At 38.8% G+C, this 25,305-nt stretch overlaps 1 long non-coding RNA gene across 1 annotated transcript; it reads right to left on the bottom strand.

The window, feature by feature from the left end:
* Positions 1–1,727: 1,727 nt before the first annotated feature.
* LOC108361151 (uncharacterized) lies at positions 1,728–19,272 on the bottom strand. The gene is made up of 3 exons (XR_001847239.1): positions 19,261–19,272; positions 18,530–18,533; positions 1,728–1,917 (listed from the first exon to the last, which is right to left on the bottom strand). It is a non-coding gene; the product is annotated as an uncharacterized LOC108361151 (long non-coding RNA).
* Between the last annotated feature and the right edge of the window lie 6,033 nt (positions 19,273–25,305).

The raw sequence follows: 25,305 nt of genomic DNA, 5'->3' as shown, positions 1-25,305 counted from the left end.
CCTTTTATATTTAGATTATAAAATTATTAAAACTAAGTTAATCTCGTCCGATCGGTTCCGTGTTTCGAATCTGAATAATCGTCCGTCTGCCTAACGTATGTTTTCGAGGGCCTCTTCGTTCAGTCAGTGATACCCATTTCTAATAAAGTTCGTTAAATCTACAGAGATGCATTTACGTTACGGTTTATAAGTTATGTCTTTTTCTGGTAGTCCTTTGTTCGTCTGTCAATCCCACATACATATGTTTTGAATCGCGGCGAAATGAATTAAAGCGACTTATGCATGCGTATAAACGTAGTAACAGCGAACTGGGTCAAGGCGCTTTATGTGTCGGTATAAACAAGGTAATAGAGCCTTTTGATTCTTATCATTACATACATTAGACATTTTATTTAACTGTTGAAATGGTAACAATTACATATACGCAAAAAGTTACTATACATTAAATTTTTGTTTTATAAAAATACATTTTTTTAATTTCACTTTAATTTAGACAGTGGAAATATTTTCTTTTTAAAAATGTATCACATATTTTTGAAGATTTTCAACGCTTTCAAAAAATACTGCAAAACACAACAATGATCCTTAGGAATAATAAATAAGCAATTGCCTTTTCTTAAAATTTCAGACCCTTTAATCGATAATAAAGAAGCAATTGCTTTTTATTAAAGGTTTAGACCAAGGCGAATTTATATAAGGTGGTGTTACTAGCTCAGCTGATTTTGTGTATGTGTTTCGCCGCACGGCTTCTGATATCAAATTGGAAAATTTTGTTTGAATTTCTACACACACTCTTACAGATTTTGACAGTTTATGCCGCCAAAGCAAAAACAAAATACATGTACATTTTTGTTTTTGTACTCCTGCTATCACCTTATATTAATTCGCCTTGTTTCAGACCTTTTATTCGATTTGTTCAATCAAATTTAAAAAAACGGTTTGAAATTTTAAGAAAAAGCAATCGCTTATTTTTGAATTATTTTATATACTTATTTTCTGTCTCAAAATGGCTTCTCGGCCATGCGGTGGAGTAAATTGAAAAACGAAAAAGAAAAATATTTGAATAGAAATTTGTTTAAAAAACCGATTTAGTTAATAAAAAAGGAGATTGAACATTAATCATGACGATAATGCTTCACTAGACGCCAGGCCAATAACCTAAATCATCAAACAAACATTCGCTTGCGGATGCGGAAAACATCGTCCGAATTGTACGTTTGTCTCCAATTTCTTTTATTAATAAATTTAATTTAGTTTATTTCTACTTGCCGAAAATTTCCAATGGTGCTGATTGCTGCAAGGATTATTTAGCGATTTGGAGCATAATCAACACAATATATGCACATACATATGTATTATTTCACAGATCTCAGGGTCAGCTTAGATATACGTCACCAAAATTATATAAAATTTAAGTAGGAATTATTTTTATTTATAACGTAAAACCGCTATCTGACCCAATCTGATAAGTATATTTCCCCTAAAGTTAACCCATTTTATTTACTCACACTTTGTCTTTCGTGAAAATATATGTTTTATTTAAAATTTTCAGATATGTACATATATTTTAAAATTTTTGCTTTAATTTTTGTCTCCATTTAATATTTAATTAGACACGTTAAGTTTAAAATAAGCTTAAAACGAAACAGCACAGCAACCCTTTTCTGTTCATCTTGAGCACACAAAATCCTCTTTTGTTAAAATTCGGCGCTGCACAAAATCCTGGCTTTTATACTTTCCATCAACCACTTGGCAACCTTGGATTTTCACGAAGCGTTTCATTCGGGTCGTAGTTTTGCAACTTCTGGCCATTCGGTGTTGTATGCCATATTGTTCACACTGTCATCGCCATATTGAATACCCTGTCAACTATTTGTCAACCCTAAGATATCTCACTTGTATTCTTCCACAATGGCACTGACTTTTTGCATTTCAACGACGATGTTTGTTACGTTTCAGGTGACGATATGTATATAAATTCAAAACTTTTAGCCGTGTGTCTCGATTTCTTTTTTGAGTTATGACACAATTGACGTAAATGAGCGATATGTATTTAGTTTGCGATTTCTTACTTGTATGAAGAAGTTCTTAAAAGTTTTATTATTTTCCTTGATCGTTCAATTCCTCCGCCACAAGGAACGTCCGCCAAAAAATCTTTCACAGCTAGTTGAAGGGTATGAGCTGCGCACTTAATAGAAGTAATTGACAGAATATTGATGTTGTTTGTCAATTCTTCCTCGTTCATATCATCGGTACCGTCACTTTCATCATCAAGCAAATTAAGAAGCTCTACTGTTTTCACCATATTCTTACCATTATCGGTTGTAACCGAATAAATTTGGGACTTTCCGATATCAAATTTCTTCAGACTATTCTCCACTTCAGTTGTAACATTTTCAGCAGTGTGCCTCTTAGTCAGTTCTATCATTCCTATAATATATATTCGCAGCTCCAAGTCAACGCAGAACTGAAGATTAACTCCTAAAATGCCTAGATCACAACATGTGGTAGTGTCTAGTTTTAGTGACATTTTATTTTTCACAAGGGCTTTGACTTGTGAAAAGTTGACTCGTATTTTGAGCAGACCAAATCATGAATGTTTTTGGAAGACACTGCAGGTATCCCTAGACCAGAGAATATCTGCTCTGTCAAGATTTTAAATGTTTGCGAATCCAAAAATTGAAAAGGTAACTTTTCGCTTGTTATCATATCAACACATGCATTTTACACTTCATTAATGTTCATTTCCACATTAAATAAAATTTTTTTTTTTAAACCAGCCTCCGTGTCATCAGAAGGAGTATCTTCAATGGCACTTTTATATTGTTGTGGATGTTTTTCCCTCAACTGCCTTTTTAAATTGCAAATATAATTGCCTTTCAATATGTTTTTGCAAATAAGGCAAGTTGACTCATTTTTCGCAGAGTCAAATGAAAAACATTAACGAAACACACTTTCACGCTTTCGACCCATTTTACTATACTGATAATATTTTACTACTTATTATTCGTTAACAATTTTGTGCTTTCAGTGCCGTGCATGTGAGGGGATTATCAAGGGAGATCAAAAACATGTTTCAATCAGAGTAAAACGTTTTAAAAACGTAATTCGTTGCTTTATTGTTTGTTGAAACACATACTTATGTATGTAAGTATGTAGATTGACTGGTGAAAAAATACCACCTACATCTTTAACAGTTTTTTATTGTGATAAACTTTTTTTTATTAGAAAAAATTTTTACCGAAAAAACTAAGCGTGAATTCCGTCTAAGCGTTCGCAAGTTAAGTTAGAACACTATCTGGTTATTTGATGTTATTTTCAACACGCTCCCCAGGGTGAATATTTGGCACGTCACTCGTATGCATGTCAACGAAATAGTAACGGTATGAATTTTCATCAGTAGTGATAATAACAATACGATACCGTACGTGCTCTGTGGACACTTACAAAACCAGTTTATTTTGGCTAATTTCATACAAATAATTGCACAAGCCTTTGAACATATCGCTAACTTAGAATGAAAAGTTATTAAGTCTAGTTATTTAAATTTTACAGGAGGGAATAAAAACCTTTCAAACACATTTTCTTCAAGCACCTGTTTTGCATACTATTGTAGTAATATTTTTGAAAAGTTAATTTCGCAGTAGATTATTTGTTTCGAAATTGATAGAAACTTGTAAGCACTCTTTGAAGCTGTAAATGCAACCCTGCCTAAATTTTAACGAAACGTATCGATAAGTTTGAGAACGAATTCATAGTCGTTCTAAAAGCCGTTGTAAGAAGACGAATAAGTAAGCTAAGAGCAGATATTTACTGTATAAAAGATAGAAGAATTATACTAAGAACTTAACTTTATTTCAGATATTAAAACGCTCTCTGTAACTTCTGAATCCAAACCAAATTTTTAAAATAAACGGCACATGCTTTAGTATATTGGATTTTGGATTTCTTACACGGAGTGATATTTTTTAATATTTATTCCATGGAAAAACCGCCTACCACCGTTTATTTCCTATGAAAAAATATAACTTAAGAAGTCAAAAAACCGTCATGCAATCGTCAAAATCCTCTGAGAACAAAGCGGAGATGAATTCATCCAACGATGATGAAGCCGATGTCACCATAGTTGCACCCGGTGGAGAAATAAATGAGCTCCGTGAGATGGTGAAAAGTTTGCAAGTATCTGTACAAAGTGTAGAGTTAAGTTTGAAATAGCAGAGATTACTCGTCACTCCTGCCGACGAACTCGCTACTAGTATCACTTGTGCTGACACATGTACCTCTGTGGATAGCATTTATCCACGATTGAGAGAATACAAAGGTTGCGCCGATCTCGGACCGCTATTCCTCTCTTAACGAATTTGACAGAATCGTGGTTTGCATGACGTCACACTTGTGCAACTTGTTTACGTTTTCCTTGCAACATTTTTTCTTCTTCTTCCATTCTTGCTCACGTTTTGGCATTTCTCTCTCGCAATTGCACCAGTGTGACGTCACACAAAAGTTATTCTCAAAAATCCTCTCTGATCGGCGCAATCTTGTATTCTATCATTCTTGGCATTTATCCCTATGCCATCACTTCTTCCAGCGCCACAGGCGTCGACGCACAAATTAAGTCTCTCGGGTTACGTTACACTGCTGACGTGCCCAACACAGATAATACAGCCCCCAGAGTATGCAGAACTAACGCTAGCTTTGTCGGCGTACACCCTGTCTATGTCACATCTGGTACTAAGCAATTCACAACTCCTTCTATAGGTTATAGTTATAGCGCGTTGGAACATGTCAACTATCCGACTACTTTCAGTAACGTCAACAGACAGTCTCAAGAAGACTCGTCGCCACTCAATATACACAATGTTAACAGCGATTACAACCCGTATTCTATCAGAAGCATGCCAACACCGAGTTATGCATGTAACCAAACAGCCCCTCGTAAGCTCATCGATTTGCCAGAATTTAAAGGATCGCTACTAATCCACCCGTCCAACGTGTCTACAGTAATGTCAACTTTGGAGTTACATTACGGTCGGCCAGAACTTCTGATTCGAAGCCAACTGGCAACCGTGGTAACTGAATCAAAGATATTTGAGATTGTCAACTTTAGCAGCGTTGTGTCGAATTTAGTCGCTTTTCTGGAAAGCGCAGGTGCAAAGCCCTATCTTAGTGACCTCTCGTTATTGGATGAGCTCGTAAACAAACTTCCACTGAAGAAAAAAGAAGATTGGATTCGCCACAAATTTTCGACAAGTCAGCTATATCCCCATAAAAAAATTCAGTAGCTGGTTGCAAGAAGCTGCCATGTTTATTTCTATGGCAACAGAAATAGTCGGAACCATGATAAAAACATAGCAAGGTAGAACCGCTCTCTCATTTTATCGGCCATGATTTTTTTTGAAGTTTTCCAACATTTTAAAATCATATACAAGTGAAAATAAAAAATTTGAAATTGTTCGAAATTGTTGTTGCTTGAGATTGAAAATGAAAATGTGTGTGCGAGTTTGTGAGTAAATTTAAAAATTAAATTGTTTGGAAACGTCAAGAATTTTAAAAGTGACTCTCAGCGGTTCTACCTTACTATATTTTTATCATGGTCGAAACTACCGATCAATCATGTCACAAATCCAATAAGAATTCGAAGTCAGTGTTGACCGTGACTGCAAATAAGCAGGTATGTATTTTCTGCAAAGACGAACATTTTTTGTACCAATGCCAAAAGTTCAAGAGCACTGAACATACCCATCGATAGGAGTTTGTTAAGGCGAACAAGTTATGTTTTTGCTGCCTACAAGCAGGACATAATATACAGCATTGTTCAAAAAGCCGAGATTTCGGAGTGTGGTACAACAAAAAAATTTACGAGTACGCAGGCAAAGGCTACGCACGAATGTTGTCGCCAGAGGAAGCTGCTCGTGTTGATGAGCGCACGTGGTACTTGCCCCACTTTGTTGTTTATAATATAAACAAAGGCAACAAGCCCTCCTGCAAAGGAAAACGGCATGTCGCTGAATGATGTTCTTATGAAGGGTCCCGAGGAGTTTCAGCCAAAGCCGCTGCTATCAATTTTATATAAATTTCGGCAGGGTAAAGTAGCGGTGTGCGCAGATATTAGGGAGATGTTTCACAGGGTTAACATTAGGAAGGAAGACCAGAATGCCCAGCGTTTCTTGTGGCGTGGGGGAGATAAGGCGAAGTCTCCTGACACGTATGTCATGAATGTGATGATATTTGGGTCTATATGTTCACCATGCTCAGCCCAGTATATACAAAATATTAACGCTGAGAGTTATCGCAAGGAGAATCCAAGAGCTGTTGAAGCCATCATCAATCGACATTATGTGGATGATTATGTTGACAGTTTTGACACTGTAGAAGGGGTCGTCCGAATAACGAGAAAGTTAGTCGATATACATGAAGCTGCTGGATTTGAGTTGCGTGGTTTTGTTTCGAATTCGAGGCAATTGTTCCGGTCAATTTGTGAACTATCTGTAGATTTAGTAGAATCAGGGACTCAGAATATGTGTCGGGGAGAATCTGAAGCCGAAAAAATTCTTGGCATCCAATGGAATCCTAGGGAGGATGTATTGTTTTTCAACTTTCTTTTCTCCAGAGTACCGAAAGCTATATTAAACGGGAGTCGACGGCCTACCAAAAGGGAAATGTTGAGCGTGATGATGTCGGTTTTCGATCCGTACGGGTTTTTATCGAATATCTTGGTTCTTTCAAAAATACTGATGCAATTAGTTATGGCAATTAAATATCGATTGGAATGATTCTGTCCCTGATGAAGTGTATTGCAAATGGTATAAGTGGTTCGGAAGTCTGGAGAAGATAAAAGAATTCCGGATTCCTGGATGTTACCATCCAGAGATTGCCAATCCAAAGACAGAGGTACAGTTGCACATATTCGCAGATGCAAGTGAGCCTGCGTTTGCTGCAGTCGCGTATTGGCATGTGCGTTTGAAGGATGAGGTACATGTTGTGTTCATTGCAGGAAAATCACGCTGTAGTCCCATAACAGTGGTTTCGATTCCAAGGCTAGAACTTCAGGCTGCTGTGTTCGGTGTACGCTTGAAAGAGTTGATAATCTGCAATCATGACGTCAAGCCCAGCAGGATTGTATTTTGGTCAGATTCGAAAACAGTAATTCAATGGATTAAATCTAATGCGCGAGATATAAACAGTTTGTGTCACTGGACATGGAGCAATGGAGGTGGGTGTCAGGTGCGGATAACCCAGCAAGATGTTTGTATGCGGTGCAGCCCGATGTTAACACCCCATTATTTGAAAGAGTTTTCAATTACTACAACTAAGACCAACTAAGAAAAGGTGCCAAATGAGTAAAAACTTGTCAGCCGCCCCTGAAGCGCCATTAATGGGTCAGTTACCAAAGGATATACTAACCCCATATGTACGTACCTTTTCATATACTGGCATAGATTATTTCGGGCCGATTCAAGTATCCATTGGACGTCGAAGAGAGAAGCCGTGGGTGGCAATATTCACCTGTTTAACTGTAAGAGCGATACATATAGAACTGGCTCGAGATTTGTCTTCAGATGCGGCTGTGCTGTGCCTAAGGAATTTTGCCAATAGCAGGGGTGTTCCTGTGCGTATAAGAAGCGAACAAGGTACAAATTTTATTGGCGCCAGTAAGGAAGAATGATTGCAGATTCAACGTGAAATGACAGAGGAGTGTACTCGGCGTAATATAGAGTAGATTTTTAACACGCAACACGCCGGCAAACCAATCTGCAGGTGGTATCTGTAAAATCAGTAAAACGCGTTTTATCATTCACCCTGAAGGAGCAAGCGCCGCTGTGTGAGACTCTTCAAAGCTTGTTAATATAGGCAGAGAATTTGGTTAAATCAGACCGCTTATGCATTTGGCGGTGGATTCTGAGGAGCAGAACCGATTACGCCTAATAATTTTTTATTAGGTTGTCCGAATTATGTTCAGACTACGACCGTACCGGAAAAGGTGTGCTTGAGGAAGCAGTGGCATATCCTGCAGCAGTTAAAACAGACATTTTGGAAAAGGTGGGTGCTTGAATATTTGCCAATGTTGACTCGTCGCTCCAAATGGCACCAGCGTGTAAGACCTATACAAATCGGAGATATTGTAATAGTGTGTGGCGATAACGAGAGCAGAGGACTATGGAAGCGTGGACGGGTGACTAAAATTCATTTGGCACCAGATGGCCAGGTGCGGCCTGCAACGATGAAAACCATTCAAGGACTACTTCGACGTCCTGCATCGAAGTTGGCTGTACTAGACGTGGGTGACTCGGTAGATTCCACTTGGAGTCACAGGGGGCGGAATATTGTAGATTAATATTTTTGAAAAGTTAATTTCGTAGTAGATTATTTGTTTCGAAATTGATAGAAACTTGTAAGCACTCTTTGAAGCTGTAAATGCAACCATGCCTAAATTTTAACGAAGCGTATCGATAAGTTTGCTCCATTATTGTCGGTCTCCTTGCCGTGGGGATGGGGCTTAAGTGTTACTATGGCGGCTGCTTCGGCAACCGACATATCACCACGAACCAAGAGGGAAGCTAGTATGGTGACCTGCTGCCGCTGTATCAACCTCGCCCGCTGGGTAAGTGTGATACTAGCCACTCTGGTTTCCATGCGAGATCACCGCACCGACGTCCTTGTCTTTAATCCCTCCCCATCCCATCTTCCCTCCTCCCACCCTATAAGCCTGACTGGGGAGTCTTTAACAACCTGGGCTGGGTCAGAAGATCAGGAATGAAAAAGAACTAGAATTCGCTACAAAGCGCTTCAATGAATTACTCATTGACGCATATGAAGACAGTTGTCCTATAAGTAAGGTACTTTCCTCCAGGGATGTACCCTGGTGGAACAACAACTTAAGTAAACTCAGAACCAAAGTCCGGAAACTGTTCAATCGAGCAAAACGAACCGGGGAGTGGTCAGAATACAGAAACACCTTAACTCTGTACAACAAGGAAATAAGGGAATCTAAGCGTTTAAGCTTTAGGAACTTCTGTGAAAGCATAGAAGATACTACGGAGGCTACAAGACTCTATAAGGTAATGGCAAAAATGAACTGTATTTCGTCCGCAAGTCTACGGAAGAGTGATGGGAGTTTCACTGGCAGCGAGGAGGAGAAGATCAAACTTCTCATAGATACTCACTTCCCAGGATCTACATCTTATTCCGAAACAGATCGGACTGGGCAGTGCAGTAAAATAAGCAGAGGAAACTGGTTAGTGGCTAAGGAAATATGCTATGAATACCTTAAAACCACTGAAGTCACCGGGAGCGGATGGAATTTTCCCTGGCATGCTACAACAGGGCTTAGAATGCGTGATTGGAGCGCTAAAAAGATAGAAGAATTATACTAAGAACTTAACTTTATTTCAGATATTAAAACGCTCTCTGTAACTTTTGAATTCAAACCAAATTTTTAAAATAAACGGCACATGTTTTAGTATATTCGTTTTGGATTTCTTACACGGAATGACACATACATATAATACAAGTGAGTGAGGCGTTTTGAGTTTTTCGATCTGCTACACAAAATAAAACTCAAAAGTTACTTTTTATTTCCGAGAAAAATTAACGCTCAAGAAATGAGTTTTATTTTCGATCAAAGTAATAAAACTCAAAGAATAATCATTATTTTTGATGAAAAAAAATAAAACTAAAAAAATAATGATTATTTCTGATCAAAAATATAAAACTCATAATATAATGATTATTTTTGATCAAAAAGAAACCAACTCACAAAATAATCACTTCAGAGCAAAAAAATAACACTTGAAAAATTAGTTTTATTTTTGATCAAAAAATATGATTTTTTTTGAGCGATTAATTTAAAATCCAAATGTAATCCTTACCATAGTTGTCTACCCATAGTTGCGGAGTCGAAGGATCTTTAAACCGGATCGTCGTCATCCATGCGCACAACATGTCCAAGCCAGCGCAATCGTTGTATTTGTATGCGCTTAACTATGTCCATGTCGTTAAAAAGCTCGTACAGTTCGTTATTCCATCTTCTTCGGTACTCGTCGCCCACGCGAACGGGGCCATAGATCTTGCGAAGAATAGTTTTCTCGAAAGCCCCAAAGTCTTCTCATATTTGTTAGACATCGTTCATGTTTCTGCGCCATATAAAAGGATGGGCATGATGAGATTTGTAAAGCGTGATTTTTGTTCGCCGAGAGAGGGCTCTGCTGCTGCCTACCGAACCCAAAGTAGCACGTGTTGAGAAGAGTTATTCTTCGTTTTATCTCCAGACGGAGATTATTGCTGGTGTTTATGCTGGATCCTAAGTAAAAAAAGTCCTTCACTACTTCAAAGTTATGACTGCCAACAGTGACGTGTGTCCCCATACGCGAAGACCGTTTATGTGTTGCCAGGAGGTCCCTTGTCTTGTCCTCGTTCACCGGCCGACCAACGTCGTTAGCTTCTTTTTCTAAGCTGCAAAATGCTGCGCTGACATCCTTGAGTTACAGGCCAACGATGTCAATATCATCTGCATACGCCAGCAGCATCGTGCTTTTGCTGTATATGGTGAAGCTGCGACTCAGATTGACAGCTCTTATAACGCTTTCGCCTTGTCTAAAACCTCGTTTGGCCTCAAACGGCGCGGAGAGGTAATTCGAACTTCCGCCGCGTTGCTGATTGATGTTCTTCATTGCGCAGAGGCGCATGCGGACCTTGGCTGCAACAAGGTCGTGATCCGTGTCGATGTTGGCTCCTCGGATAGAATGCACATCAAGAACGCTCGAAGCGTATCTTCCGTCTATCACAACATTTTCTATTTGGTTCTTCGTTCTTTGATCAGGGTACACCCAAGTGGCTTTATGGATGTTTCGATGCTGGTGTCTGGTAACTACTAACTGCCATGTTCCGTGCCGCGCCAAAGTCGATCAGCCTTTCTCCGTTGTCGGAGGTGTTGTCATGGAGACTGAATTTTCCGACTGTTGGACCAAAAATGCCTTCCTTGCCCACCCTGGCGTTAAAGTCGCCCAGCATGATTTTAACATCGTGGCGGGGACAGCGCTCATATGCTTCGCTTAAGCGCTCGTGGAACAGTTCTTTGGTTTCATCGTCCTTCTCCTCCGTCGGACGTGCGTGATTCTTTCACTGATGGGAGTAAACCTGTAAAATTTGTGCGCCGTCTCATGGCAGCCATAGCAGATGTCACACGTTGAATATTTCATGTAGCCGTGTCCCCATAGCATTTCCTGGATTGCAGTGATGTCAGCCTTATATTTTTCGAGGACATCCAGCAGTTGGATAGAGTCATCTTCCCTATAAAGGGTTCGGACATTCCAAGTGCATATCTGTAAATCATAGTCCTTATTTTGTGAGCGAGGGTCGTCAACGTGTGGAGGGCAGTCATCCGAGGCCATTTTGTTCCTTTCATTGGTAGGCATATTTACGTGCAAATACGTTTGTATATCGAACTGCTTGCTGCAAGACAGACGCCCGCTTGCAGCCACACCTACTGATTAACAGACGCTGCAGACTTAAACCGAATAAGTCGGAGTGGCCCCACCGAAGCTCTCTCTCTTTCTGCCGTGACCCAAGGCCCCACTCGGGTTGGTTACCACATCTCGTACATGGGTTGCCCACGTAGTCTAATTTTTCAGGTAATCGTAAATATACAAGGTTAGGTTAGGTTACGGTGGCAGACCCGCAAAGGGGACTCATTTAAACATTTGGTTGTCCATTGTGATACCACATTACATAAGGGAGAAATTCGTTTGAACGGTAACTGCGTAAAAATTACAAGAAGCGCTGGGTGCTCATAATAAAGTTCTTCAAACAGCTGATGTCCACTCCGGAGTGTCCCTCGGGAGAGTCGATGAAATATACAAAGTTTAATTAAATAGGAATATGTAGCAATGATTTTGGGCATGTAGCACTTTAGGTAAGTACGAGTTTCAGCACATGCCGGATGTTGGGGAAAATGCATGAAGTTATATATATGTGGATATATACAGAAAAAAGCTTACACGCCTTCCTTTTGTTTTCGCTTTTTTAATTTGACACAGCACATTTCATTTTGCCTTGTAATGTTTCAACAACGCTTTACGGCAAAATCCACTTTTTTTTCAAGATTTTGAGTCATAAGTAAAAAAGTCATTTCTCAGTGAATAAAAGATGGGCGTGGTCTGCCTTTTGCTCTTATTTAAATGGCATATAACTTTTTTTGTGCAAACTTATAGATATTACAGGTCCCTTATAGCACTTAAAAATCAGTTCAAAATTTTTTTCAAATGTAAAATTTTTAATTTTTCGATCTGACCTTTGACCCCCTATAGCACCTGTAATATAGGTTTGCACAAAAAATATATACCGTTTAAATAAGAGTAAAAGGCGGACCCCGCCCATATTTTTACTTTTTTAGTTGTTTACTACTGATTGAGCCCTTGGGGATCGCGGGATGCTGGATGACAATATACAGTATAGTTGAACGCGGAGTTGCTGGCGGTGTAACTGTTGGCGGCGGTGGTGCGCCGGATGGGTGCTAGTTGGCGGCGATGAAGTGGCTGCTGGAGATGTGGTTGACTTGCTGGCGGTAAGGCGGTTGCTGCGGGATCTGTTGGACTGTTTGCTGGGGGTACTCAGAATACACGAGGCGGCCCTTATGGAAAACGCAAAATTTTCGAATGAAAACATTACGGGATTTTGCTGAATGTTTCGTCGCGCAGGACCGAGCATTTATTTACAAAAATGGTGCCCAAGTGCTATTTTAAAAATGCTTGTAAACGTTCGCGCAATATATAGCGATATAGATATATAGATAAAAATTCCAATTTTCGAGGCAAAGGAAACCGCACAATTTGACGTGAGAGAAAATAATAGCAATGATTGTCAAAGCTAAAAGCAACAAGGTTGCACACCTGTCAGCTTTTTGTGATATACGCGCAAGCGCGTTGCCAACACCTTACAACATAAGTGGTGGTATTCACGCATAACATGTTTATATATGTAGGATGTTTAAACATCTTAAATTCAAAAAAGGTGAAATTCATTAAAATACAATTCAATTCAATGCAATTCATAGGTACAATTCGAAAACGTAATTCAAATACTGATGTGACTCGCTGGGCTAGACTCACGTAGCCATCCTGCCCCGCCTAGACGCGCTAAGCGGCTAGTACATCCTTCAACTCTTTGAGGGTGCGCATCGCCTCGTGCACCAGTAGCTTAGTGGCTTTGCCTGGATAGTCGTTGCGATGATTGCGTTGGACGATGTGTTGCCCGCGTTGTACGGAGGGTGTGTTCTGCGGTGCAGAGCGGCGAGAACAAGAGCCCTTGGTAGCAGCGCGTTGATTACGCTGGAATTTCGTACATCTGTTCCTTGTACGAGGGGCTCCTTTTGGTGGTTGTGCTGATTGCATAGCTCGGCGACTAGCTGCGTTGGCCTCGCTGCGGTGCAGCAGCGTATGGTGGAACTGTTCACACGTTCGACAGTTCCTATTGGAGGAATAGTCCACTGTACGGTGTGAGACCGCGAGGCAGTTCGTACAGTATTTGTGCGCTCCCGCGATGGTAAACCTCTGATGGGGCTGCAGGGCGCGGAAAACGCTCCACACTCTAAGGGCGAGATGGCACGTAAATAGACGGCACTGCTGGAAGTTTGTTACGGGCGTGTCGTCCGGAAGAAGTTGTTCCGAGACGGTCTCTGTGGCCCTTCGCCCAGATTCACTTACGGACGGGAACGCCTTTGCCGTCAATGATGTGCGTAGTGAGGGCTGAGGGATATCAATCTCCATCTGCAAGTAGGGGTTTTCGAGCAGGTTAATAGTGGGGTGTTAGACACTTATAAATAAGACAGAGGGATGAGAATATAAGTGTATTGCCTGTCAAGTAACTGTGATAAACAAATGCAGGTAAGCAGTGCGGATATAGTGCAGTCGGTGAAAAGTTGTTTAGTTATCTGCTGTGGGGGTTAAAGGGACATTTGCGTATGGCAAAGGGCATAGCTTTACAATCGACCGAGTGAGTATGCCAGTTTTGGTGCATACGTCAACTACGCGAATATGTCTCTCTGGACCGGGATGGGTCGTTTCGATGCGTCCAAGACGCCACTCAGTGGGCGGCAACGTATCATCTATAATGAGGACGTATTCTCCAAATTTCGGTGAATCTTTAGTGTCTTTTCATCTATAACGTTGCTGAAGATCTTTGAGATAATCTTCCTTCCAACGGCGGCTGAGGAGGAGGAGAGACAAATTGCTATGATCTACTTCTCCTTAGGAAATGGCCAGGGGTGAGGGCCGTGAATTCGGTTGGCTCTTGGGAGAGACCGGAGATGGGACGAGAATTTAATACCGCTTCGATCCTAACTAAAAGAGTGGGGAATTCTTCAAATGTGAATTTGTGTGCTCCGGCCGTTCGTTTGAGATGTAGCTTGAAGCTTTTGACGGCGGATTCCCATAATCCGCCCATGTGGGGGCTGCCAGGGGGATAAATCTCCAAGCAATGCCTTGGGGAGAGTACTGTTTGATGATGTCTTGCGACTTCTTGCAGGAAACTACAGAATTACTTCTCTGTTGCTCTTTTGGCTGTAATGAAAGTAGTACCATTGCCGCTCATCATTCTTGCTGGATAACCTCGACGCCCAACAAAACGGGCAAACTCAAGGTGAACCGCCTTTGCTGTGAAACACACAAATACGGCCACGTAGCCTTTCACAATGGAGGACCTTAGCATGGAGGCTTTTACTTCAAAAGGCCCAGCAAAATCTATACCGGTGGTGGTGAAAGGCGGAACGTAAGTGCAACGCCGCCATGATTTGAAAGTGGGTTTGATGCTTGTGGGCGGAGCAAATCGGGGAACTCCCGGCAAGTTGTCATCGCTGATACATGGAAACCAAAAGTGAAAAGGGAACCAGTTCAGAGAAAATGAAACTCATGATACGGCTGATTGAATTCATATATATATCTTCCAACCAAGTTTCTCTATTCTACCACAATTAGGGGATTACCTTAAACTCGTTATGTCTTAAACTGTGTAAAACTCGTTAGTTTACGACGCTTTTATGGGAACGCCCCTATGTGAAAAGGTGTAAATAGGTGCGTCTAGTGACTGTATGAGAGATCTACCAGGATTTTGTGAAGCAAGTTTTGTTTAGTATTTGCATAACATCCCGCCGTCTTGTCTCTACCACTCTTGGCTAAAATACAGTTAAAAATGCCGAAAATTATCAGAAAACCTAAGTCAAATATAGTTAGTGAAAATCAATTATTTTTTCGCTTATTATTTATGTCATTTCTTTTCATTATTTTATAAAACATTTTGATATAAAAATTTCGGCCCCTCGTCAACACTGAAGTTTACGAGGTCGTTTGCGCATCAAATTTGCCTCGTAATTTTGAAAATGAAATGAAATTGAGCTCCATACAAATTTTGACAGTTCATTTACGAGGCTCGTAAATTTACGAGCTTTACGATGCTTTTACGAGTTTAAGGGAAGACCCCTATTATAAAACACCCTTTAACAACACACATGCAAGCCTGAACAGTTTATTTGCCGAGTTTAGTTGGGAGCATCAGCTTTCAGGCACTAATGTCGCCGAGTGCTATGATGCTTTCAGGTCAGTGGTGTATAATACATGCTTATTCAATATTCCTACTATTAAAACTAAGCCCTACAAACTTCCCTAGTATACTAAAGGGTTAAAAAAAGTTAAACACCTTAGAAACAAGTATTATAAGAAGTTTAAACTAAGTAATTAACCAGGTTTTTTATGAAAAATATCGCCAGTATCTGAAGGAATTTAACTGCTTGGATAAATTCCGGGCTATAAACTTTAAATTTTTGAATATATCAATATCAAGTTTTTCAAAGACCCTTTGATCGGTTTTGTGCCAGAAAAGTGTTATTTTATACAAAAATCTTGTTTTGCTGACGCTGTTTGTTTTTTCCACATTTTCGTCTACTGCCGCCTTCGACGCTTCTACTGTTCTATCGCAGTTACGCTCTACACCGATTTGTGTTTTATTGCTTCTCCCGCGCTATTGTTTGAACTTTGTACTAAGAGCAGATCATGTCAACTCGCGCCAGAACAAATCGCCTCACAGCCACAACCTTGGGTGCTAGTCCAACAACGCATCACAATTTCAGTAAAGGTGAGAGCTCGCCTAATGCTGCGTGGGTTTCGCAATTGGAGGCGAGAATAGTGAGTGCAGTGAAAGAATCAACGAGGGAGTCAGGTGAGCGCATACTACTACATATAGGGGAGCTGACGGCTGAGCTTACAAATTTAAAGCAAAGCGTAAAATCTCTTGAAGAAAGAGTAGTGGCAGCTGAACGCGACTGTGCTGAAATAGCGAAGTGGTGCAATGACGTTCATACTCTTAAGGCGGAGGTGTGCGCAAGTGAATCTCTTAGCGCTGAAGTGTGCTCACTGCGAACCCAGCTTGATCGCTACGAACGAGCTGAAGTCGCCGCTAATGCATGTCTACACGGTATACCAGCGCAAAGTGGAGAGGATCTAACGGGCCTACTGAAGAATATCTGCACCTCAATCAATAGTACGGTGCCAACAGTCAAGAGTATTTTTCGAATGAGGAAAACTAAATAGTCAAGTTTAGCTCTCCTCACGAAAAGGGAGTGTTTCTCAAGTCGATTGCACTTCATAATCGCAGCAAAGATAAATTATGCCTAAGGCATGCAGGGTTTGACTCCAACATGCCAATTTATATCAACGAATGCTTGACTAAAGCAAGTCATGCGTTGCTGGAAACTGCGCTGCGACTGAAGAAACATAAGAAAATATCATCAACTATTACCTGGCGCGGGCAAATTTTTTATAAAGCGCTCTCCTAGCGATACACCCGTTCGTATGCCAACTATGCAAACGCTGAGAAATTTAGTTAGAGCCGACGAACAAACTTTTCTCTTTCGCAGCAATACTTAGATTATTGGTTTTTCGTTCTCTTTTTTTTATATTTCTGATTTTTCTAAAATACTACAACAACTTAAATGTAAATATCTCCTTTGTTAGGTTATCTAAAGATGTTCATGTTACTTATTAACTTTAAATTTTATTTAAATTACACCTTTGACTAAGTACACTAATACNTTAAATTTTATTTAAATGACACCTTTGACTAAGTACACTAATAAAGGGAATATTCAGAGTACAAGTCACTGCGCAATGTTACGGGTGCTGAGCAAACGAAGGAACGGACTGAAAATCTGCCATATAAATTCACAGAGCCTGAGCAGGAAAATCGATGAGTTCAGGTATTACTTTGAGAAATCTCTCATTGATATCGTGTGCGTATCAGAGACATGGTTCACCTCACATATGTGCGACGAACTCTTCGCAGTCAGGGTACAAACTCTACAGACACGATAGGCAGGGGCATGTAGCGATCTTTGTGAATGAGTCATTGAAATGCTTTGTGAAATCCAAATCTAGTGTGGATGTTTGTGTTGAATATCTGTTTGTCGAAATTGTCTGTAATAATCATAAAGTTCTTGTTGGTACTGTGTATCGTCCAAATAAAAATGTTGACTGTACCCCGCTGGCAAATGCCATTGAGAAATTATCACTATCTTATGAAGATATTATTGTTGCCGGTGACTTCAACTGCAATTTGCTGGTCGAACACTATGTAACTGACGTTATGAACACCTTTGGTCTTTTTACAGTGAATATAATAACTCCGACTCATTTCACAAATAGGTACGAGTCTCTCATTGGTCTCTTTTACACAAGTAACTTAAGACGAATTTTGCTATATGACCAATTATCCATGCCCTCCTTCTCCCGACATGACTTAATTTTCCTGACGTTCGACCTGTGTGTGACTACTACTGAAGAAAAACAACACTTTAGCTTTAGAGATTTTAATAACATAGACTATGTTAAACTTAACAGTGACGTAAATAAAATTGATTGGCACGGTGTAAAGAAATTGACATCTACTGATGACCAAATGCAATATTTACAGCAGAATTTATTAAAACTATTTAACACGCATGTTCCCATCAAGACAAAGATTAGGCGAGTCTATGAAAACATTTGGTTTTTTTCGGAAACTAAAAAAGCTATCGAGAATCGGAATAAAATGTATGATCGTTGGAAAAGATAAAGAACGATGGATTTTCACAATCAGTTTACAGTTTTAAAGAAGGCGGTTGTTAAAATGGGTAGAAGTGCCAAAGCCAAGTATTTTGAAAATAATTTTGCAAAGGCAATCGGTAGCAAACAAACCTGACAAAAAATCTAAACTGTCGGTCTTGTTAAGAGTAAAGTGAACAGTTTTCAAGCTTCGGAAGATCTTGATTCTTTAAATAAAAAATTTGTAAATATTTCGGCACCCCGAGTCACAAACACTAACATTAATCTACCTTGTTCTCTACCAAATGATATAAGTTTTAGTTTTTCGTGTGTAGATCAGTCCGACGTCCTTGAATGTTTTCTCTCAATTAAGTCTAATGCTGTTGGGACAGATGGTATAACCCTGTTGTTCTAAAAGCTGTTTTACCCGTTCTACTTCCGTATATTACTCACTGTTTTAACACAATACTAACCACATCCGTTTTCCCAAAATGTTGGAAAACCGTTAAAATCTTGCCGATTCCTAAAGCCGACGGTAAACTCAGACCAATCGCAATTTTACCCTATCTTTCGAAGGTATTTTAGTTAGTTTTGCATAAGCAGTTAAACGCGTTTCTTTCTAAGAACTCCTTTTTACATAAACGGCAATCCGGGTTCTGAAAAGGACATAACTGTATAACTGCGCTGGCTGACGTTATTGAAGATATTCGCGAATCCATCGACGAGGAAAAAGTCACATTCCTTACCCTACTTGACCACTCAAAGGCATTCGATTCCGTTAACCACAGTATTTTATTGGCAAAGCTCGCTAGTTTTTTGGACTTTCCCCTACTTCTTTAAAGTTAATTGCCTCTTACTTAGGATATAGATCGCAAGTGGTCTGTAGTGGGCCATTGACATCATCTCAATTAATACTAAGCAGGGGTGTTCGGCAAGGATCCATTCTTGGTCCCCTTCTTTTTTCTTTGTATATTAATGATCTACCGGCTATCGTTACCGATATGAGCTCTCACCTGTGTGCTGATGATGTTCAGGTTTATTGTTCTTGCAAGCTCAGTGATATATACGACCGTATTGTTAAAATCAACCATAACTTATGCCCTATTAACAAATGGGCATCCGACAATGCACTAACTCTTAACCCTAAGAAGTCAGAAGTGCTTGCCATCCCCAGAAAGCCCCTTGATACTTCGACCCTTCCAAAAATCATGCTTGATGGCATGTGTATAAATTATGTACAGACGGCCAAAAATCTAGGAATTATCTTCAACAAAACATTAACTTGGGATAGTCACATAAATGTAGTCGTAGGAAAACTATACGGAATGCTTCGAGCGCTCTGGTCTACGCAACACTTCATCCCTCAACGAATTCGTATTTTAATCGTTAAGACATATCTTATGCCCTCTTTATTGTATAGTTGCGAAATTTTCGCTAATTGTGATTATGCGTGCTTAATGTGCTGTTTAACGATATTACTCGTTATGCGTTCGGAATAAAANTGGGATAGTCACATAAATGTAGTCGTAGGAAAACTATACGGAATGCTTCGAGCGCTCTGGTCTACGCAACACTTCATCCCTCAACGAATTCGTATTTTAATCGTTAAGACATATCTTATGCCCTCTTTATTGTATAGTTGCGAAATTTTCGCTAATTGTGATTATGCGTGCTTAATGTGCTGTTTAACAATATTACTCGTTATGCGTTCGGAATAAAAGCAAGAGATCACATTTCCCATCTTGCTGAGTCAATCTATGCCATGTCCCTGGATAAGCTCCTTCAGTTCAGATCCCTTATTTATGGCTCACTATTATAAAATCACATAACGCTGCACAATGGTTCGGATAGCAGATCTAGCTGGACGAAAGTCAAATTTTTTTTGTTTTTAAAATACTTAATGGTACTTGGAATACAGTCCTGACAATACATTGAAATATTAATTGCATTTATTAAAGCATTAACATATGAAAACAAACAAAAAAAGGTAAGTCAACGCCGCCTATTTGAGAACTCTATTTTAAAAGCTGAAATTTAACTTAAAAGATTGCTAATTGCACTCACAGATATTTGCATAATTGCAGATTGACTTTATAAACAAAAAATTACACTTATTCCGCTATAGATTCAGAGGTCATAACGCAATTTATGTCCACATTGGTATAAGCAAATTTATTCTGAAAAATCGTCGTTTTGATTAATTAAAAAAATAAATTAAAGAGTAGGAAAAGTAAAGGCCGCCGAAGGCCGTCATAAAACCACTAACATATTAATCTTTACACCTTCGCAAATGCAGAGGGTAAGTTCGATAACCAGGTCTAACCAATTGGCTTANATTGGTATATTTGTACAGATTTGTAAATTTTTATATTGGGCTATTGGTGAAAACAAAAATGGGGAAATTTTTTTGTCAAAAGATTGGTTGGGATGTTCTACTGAAAAATTTCAATAAATAAATTTTTGTGGTTGTATTTAAATTTAAAATATTTGCAGAGGCTTACAAGCACATCTCGAAGCTTATACGGTGTTCGCATGAGGCGATTTTACAGTCAACTTTTAGTTGAAAGCAACAATAGCCTGGTGTGAACGGTCTTTCAACTAATCGCTTCCAATGAAATTGGAATTTTATTCAACTAAAATTGCCTGGAAAACCGTATTATTGAAACAAATAGCGCAACATAATTGGTATTGGAATCAAAGACGCAGCTAGGTAACTGACGGAAGCCGTCATGCGCCGCAATTGTTGTTACTCTGACGGAGTTCACTCAGTGTTGATATTTTACGTACAATTGTACTTTTTATACCTTTCATGAGCATGAAATGCTGAAATGCTTTGGTCCGATGTTTGTAAGTACCTGAATAAGAAGAGATAGACCCCTTAAAATGTATACTTAAATGATCAGATCGTCGAGCTGAGTCGATTTAGCCATGTCCGTCTGTCTGTCTGTCTGTCCGTCTGTTTGTATGCAATCTAGACTCTCAGTTTTCGAGATATCCGGATGAAATTTGGTATTTGGGTGTATTTTTATAATGTAATCATTTGTCGGAACCGGAAGAAACGGACCACTATAACATATAGCTCCCATACAACTGATTGTTCAGATATGCGATTTTTCGTTATAACTTCTCCATTTATGCAGCTAGGAACATGAAATTTTGCAATACTTCCACCCATTATCAACAGAAAACTTACAAAGATCGGGTCACTATAACCTATAGCTGCCATACAACTGATTGTTCAGATATAAGATTTTTCGTTATAACTCCTCCATTTAAGCAGCTAGGAACATGAAATTTGGCACTGTTGTCACTTATTATCAAAATAATACTTTCAGTGAAAATGGCGAAGATTGGATCGCTATAACCTATAGCCTCCATACAACTGATTGTTCAGATTCGAGATTCTTTGTTATAACTTCTCCATATATGCAGCTAGAAACATGGAATTTCGCAATATTTTCACTAATTACCAACAGAAAGATCGGGTCACTGTAACCTATTTATATCCTCCATACAACTGATTGTTCAGATAAGGAGTTTTATTGTAAAAGTCATTTATTTGGACGGGTACTATTTAGTACGTTGCCGGTCTATTTCGAGGTATTGCGTCCACTTTTCATAAAGCGGCGTCAATCCTCTTTCGTTTAGGGGGGTATCGCCCGATATCTAATTTAGCATAATTTCTGTTATTAAAAATCCCACGGTTTCTGTTAGTTGGGTTATATTCCACTTCAAACTGCTCAGTTTGCCTAAGAAAATTCCGTTTTTTCCCCCTTTTTCTAACGGTTCNGGGGGGGGGGGGGGGTGCAACTTTTCGTAAAGTGGGGGCTGTCCCCTTTCGAATAGGGGGGTTTAGGGGGCCGGTTTTTCAATAGTCAGATAAACCATGAATAAATACTACCTCGGCAGATAAGTCGAAATGGCGTTGTTCAATAGTCAGTTAAATGTTATTCGTAGAATAATTCGCCTAACTGAGGAATAAAGTTATCCGGCGATTCGTTTGCCAGATAAAGGCGGGATAGCAAATTAATAAAAACAAGTAAGAGCAGCGATGTCTTCGGCTATGCCGAAGGCTTCATACCTTTCATGAACATCTGAATTTAACTTTAACAGATTACTGCATTTGAAAAAAATTTATATATTTACAGAATACATAGATAGAGGAGATACATATATGAAAAACCATATCTAAACAATCAGAGGTATAGAAGATATACCTTATATAGCACCAATCTAAGTGATTTTCACTGCCGTGTGATCGGTATGTAAACCGGTAACAAAATTTAATGGGTTTAGACTCCTACATAAAGGAGATATATCGTAATAACTGGTATCTGAACAATCAGAGGTATAAGAGATAAAGCTTATACAGCATAGATTTTGACGATTCTCTCAGTAGACTTTGTATTATTATTTATAGAAAAACTTACGAAATTTATCTGTTTTAGCAGTCCAAATAAAGGACTTTTACAATAAAACTCCATATCTGAACAATCAGTTGTATGGAGGATATAAATAGGTTACAGTGACCCGCTCTTTGTTTATTTTACTGAAACTTTTTGTTGGTAATTAGTGAAAATATTGCGAAATTCCATGTTTCTAGCTGCATATATGGAGGAGTTATAACAAAGAATCTCGAATCTGAACAATCAGTTGTATGGAGGCTATAGGTTATGGCGACCCAATCATCGCCATTTTCACTGAAAGTATTATCTTGATAATAAGTGACAACAGTGCCAAATTTCATGTTCCTAGCTGCTTAAATGGAGGAGTTATAACGAAAAATCTTATATCTGAACAATCAGTTGTATGAGAGCTATAGGTTATAGGGACCCGATCTTCGTAATTTTCACTCTAAGTTTTCTGTTGATAGTGGGTGGAAGTATTGCAAAATTTCATGTTCCTAGCTGCATAAATGGAGAAGTTATAACGAAAAATCTCATATCTGAACAATCAGTTGTATGGGGGCTATATGTCCGTTTCTTCCGGTTTCGACAAATGATTAATACATTATAAAAATACACCCAAATACCAAATTTCATCCGGATATCTCGAAAACTGAGAGACTAGATTGCATACAAACAGACGGACAGACAGACAGACAGACGGACATGGCTAAATCGACTCAGCTCGACGTTCTGATCATTTAAGTATACATTTTAATGGATCTATCTCTTCATATTCAGGTACTTACAAACATCGGACCAAAGTTATAATACCATTTCATGCTCATGAAAGGTATAAAAATTTGACGTTTCTATAGTTGGGAAGTAATTAAAATAATTTATTTGCGCTTTTCTTTTGTAGAAGTAACCTGTTCTTTAAGCTTTATTATGCAGTTAAATGATATAATTGAAGATTGTCTTCTTGAAGAGGATCAAGAGGTATATGAAAATGCGAGGAAAGAAGGAGTAGTGAAACTAAGACTAAATCATTTTGAAGATTGGGAATGCAACGAGTTCTTTCGAAGATTGAGGCTTACGAAATACTAGTACTGACAGGATTGTCTTCATTAATTGAAAATCAATTCAAATATGCCACGGATAGGTAAGTTATTTTTGCGATCCTTTCATTTACGAATAGTGTCGTTGGTATTAGTTTGAGGCTGGTAAAATAAGGGGACGTGGCGCTTCCCACCTTTCCAACTTGGAAGGACAAAGACTAAAGAATTTATTGACCGGTTTCTTTTCTTTCTGGACTCCTAAAAGCCTCAAGAAAATCTCATGAAAAGAGGGGAAAAATCTGTTCATAAATAATACTGCGGCAAGAGAAAGGACAATTCTGTTGATTGAGGGTTATGATCCTGAGTGTGTTCGTTGACCGGAGGTCGCAGCCCCCTTGGAATATTCATTTCCACAAGAAATGTTATATACCCTTGGGGCGGAGACTTTTTATCAGCGGAATCAGCGATTTTTTCCTTATTTTCAAGAGACATCCCTCTCTATAGCTCTATAGATGGAGGGCAATAAGAAGCAGGCCCATAAATTCTTTAGGCTTTACCCTTTCAAGTTGGAAAGGTGGTAGGTGCCACGACTTATTAATTTTTTTACCACCCTCAAACCAACCAAACTATTCGATTTCGTGTAAAATGTATAACCATTTCCAGAAAGCGATTCCGGTCATGCAGCAGCTTCTAATATGCTTACGTTTCTATGCAACTGGAAGTTTTTATATAACTATCGGGGACTTTTCGAGTTTTCATGAATCTATAGTATGCCGAATTATAACGAGAGTAACGAAAGCAATTACATCGCTTAGGCCCCAAGTAATGGAGAAAGAAGGTACCAGTGAGAAAGTATTTTAGCGAATAAATTGATTTATTTTATTGGCGTTGCCCGAGTATATACATTAGGGTTGGACCACCCTAATATACGTACATATCTAACTACATATGTATGCACATGTATAAAAATTATAACTTTATTTTATTTATTTGAGAAATGTGCCCAATGCGCACACATAGTTTACACATGTATGTAAAGTCATGGTGAAAATATTAGGTGAGCGACATTTCGACCAGTTTTGACGTCTGTTCGTTATATAACAAAAACGATGTAAATCCAAATCCACTGTGCTAAAAATTTAGAATTCAGTAAATTCTCATCAAAGTCTCAAACTTTTTAATCAGAGTTTGTAGAAAAATTTTTTAGTGAGCAGCTTTATAGCTTATGGCGTTTTCGTTTCTACAAAAAATTTTGCCTTTTCATTGTCTTCTCCTTATCAATAACAAAGAGATTATTTTAGTATAATGATGTGCCAATTGGAAGGGGATTAAAATTGGAGTTGATTTTTGATAAAGTTTATATGAAAGCGAATGCGTAACCCCGTCAGTAAGAAAATTATCCAAAATCAACGCCAATTTTAAGCCTCTTCCAATTGCCACATATACTAAAATAAGCTATAAAACAGCCGACTAAAAAATTTTCCTACAAATTCTGAATAAAAAGTTTGAAACTTTAAAGGTAATTTATGTAGTTATTCCAAATTTTTTACACAATTGGAAATTTGGATTTACATGGTGTTTGTTATATACAGTAAAACTAATGAACATTAAATAAATAAAACAATAGTCAAAACTGGTCGAAATATCGCACACCTATTCTTGTGGCCTTGAGTGTATGTGGGAAAAAAGAAATTTATAAATTATCAAATTATTTCGAAAGCAATAAAGAAAGTAATATTTAAATTAATTAGATTAGTCCAAGTTATGATTGTTAAAGAATCGGAAGGCATTGCGACT

This window comes from Rhagoletis zephyria, unplaced genomic scaffold, assembly GCF_001687245.7.
Source record: "Rhagoletis zephyria isolate East Lansing unplaced genomic scaffold, Rhagoletis_zephyria_1.1 Rzeph_scaffold_00705, whole genome shotgun sequence".
NCBI classification, from domain to species: domain Eukaryota; kingdom Metazoa; phylum Arthropoda; class Insecta; order Diptera; family Tephritidae; genus Rhagoletis; species Rhagoletis zephyria.
The sequence above is the reverse complement of the archived record's forward strand: the minus strand, read 5'-3'. Positions and strand labels throughout refer to the sequence as shown.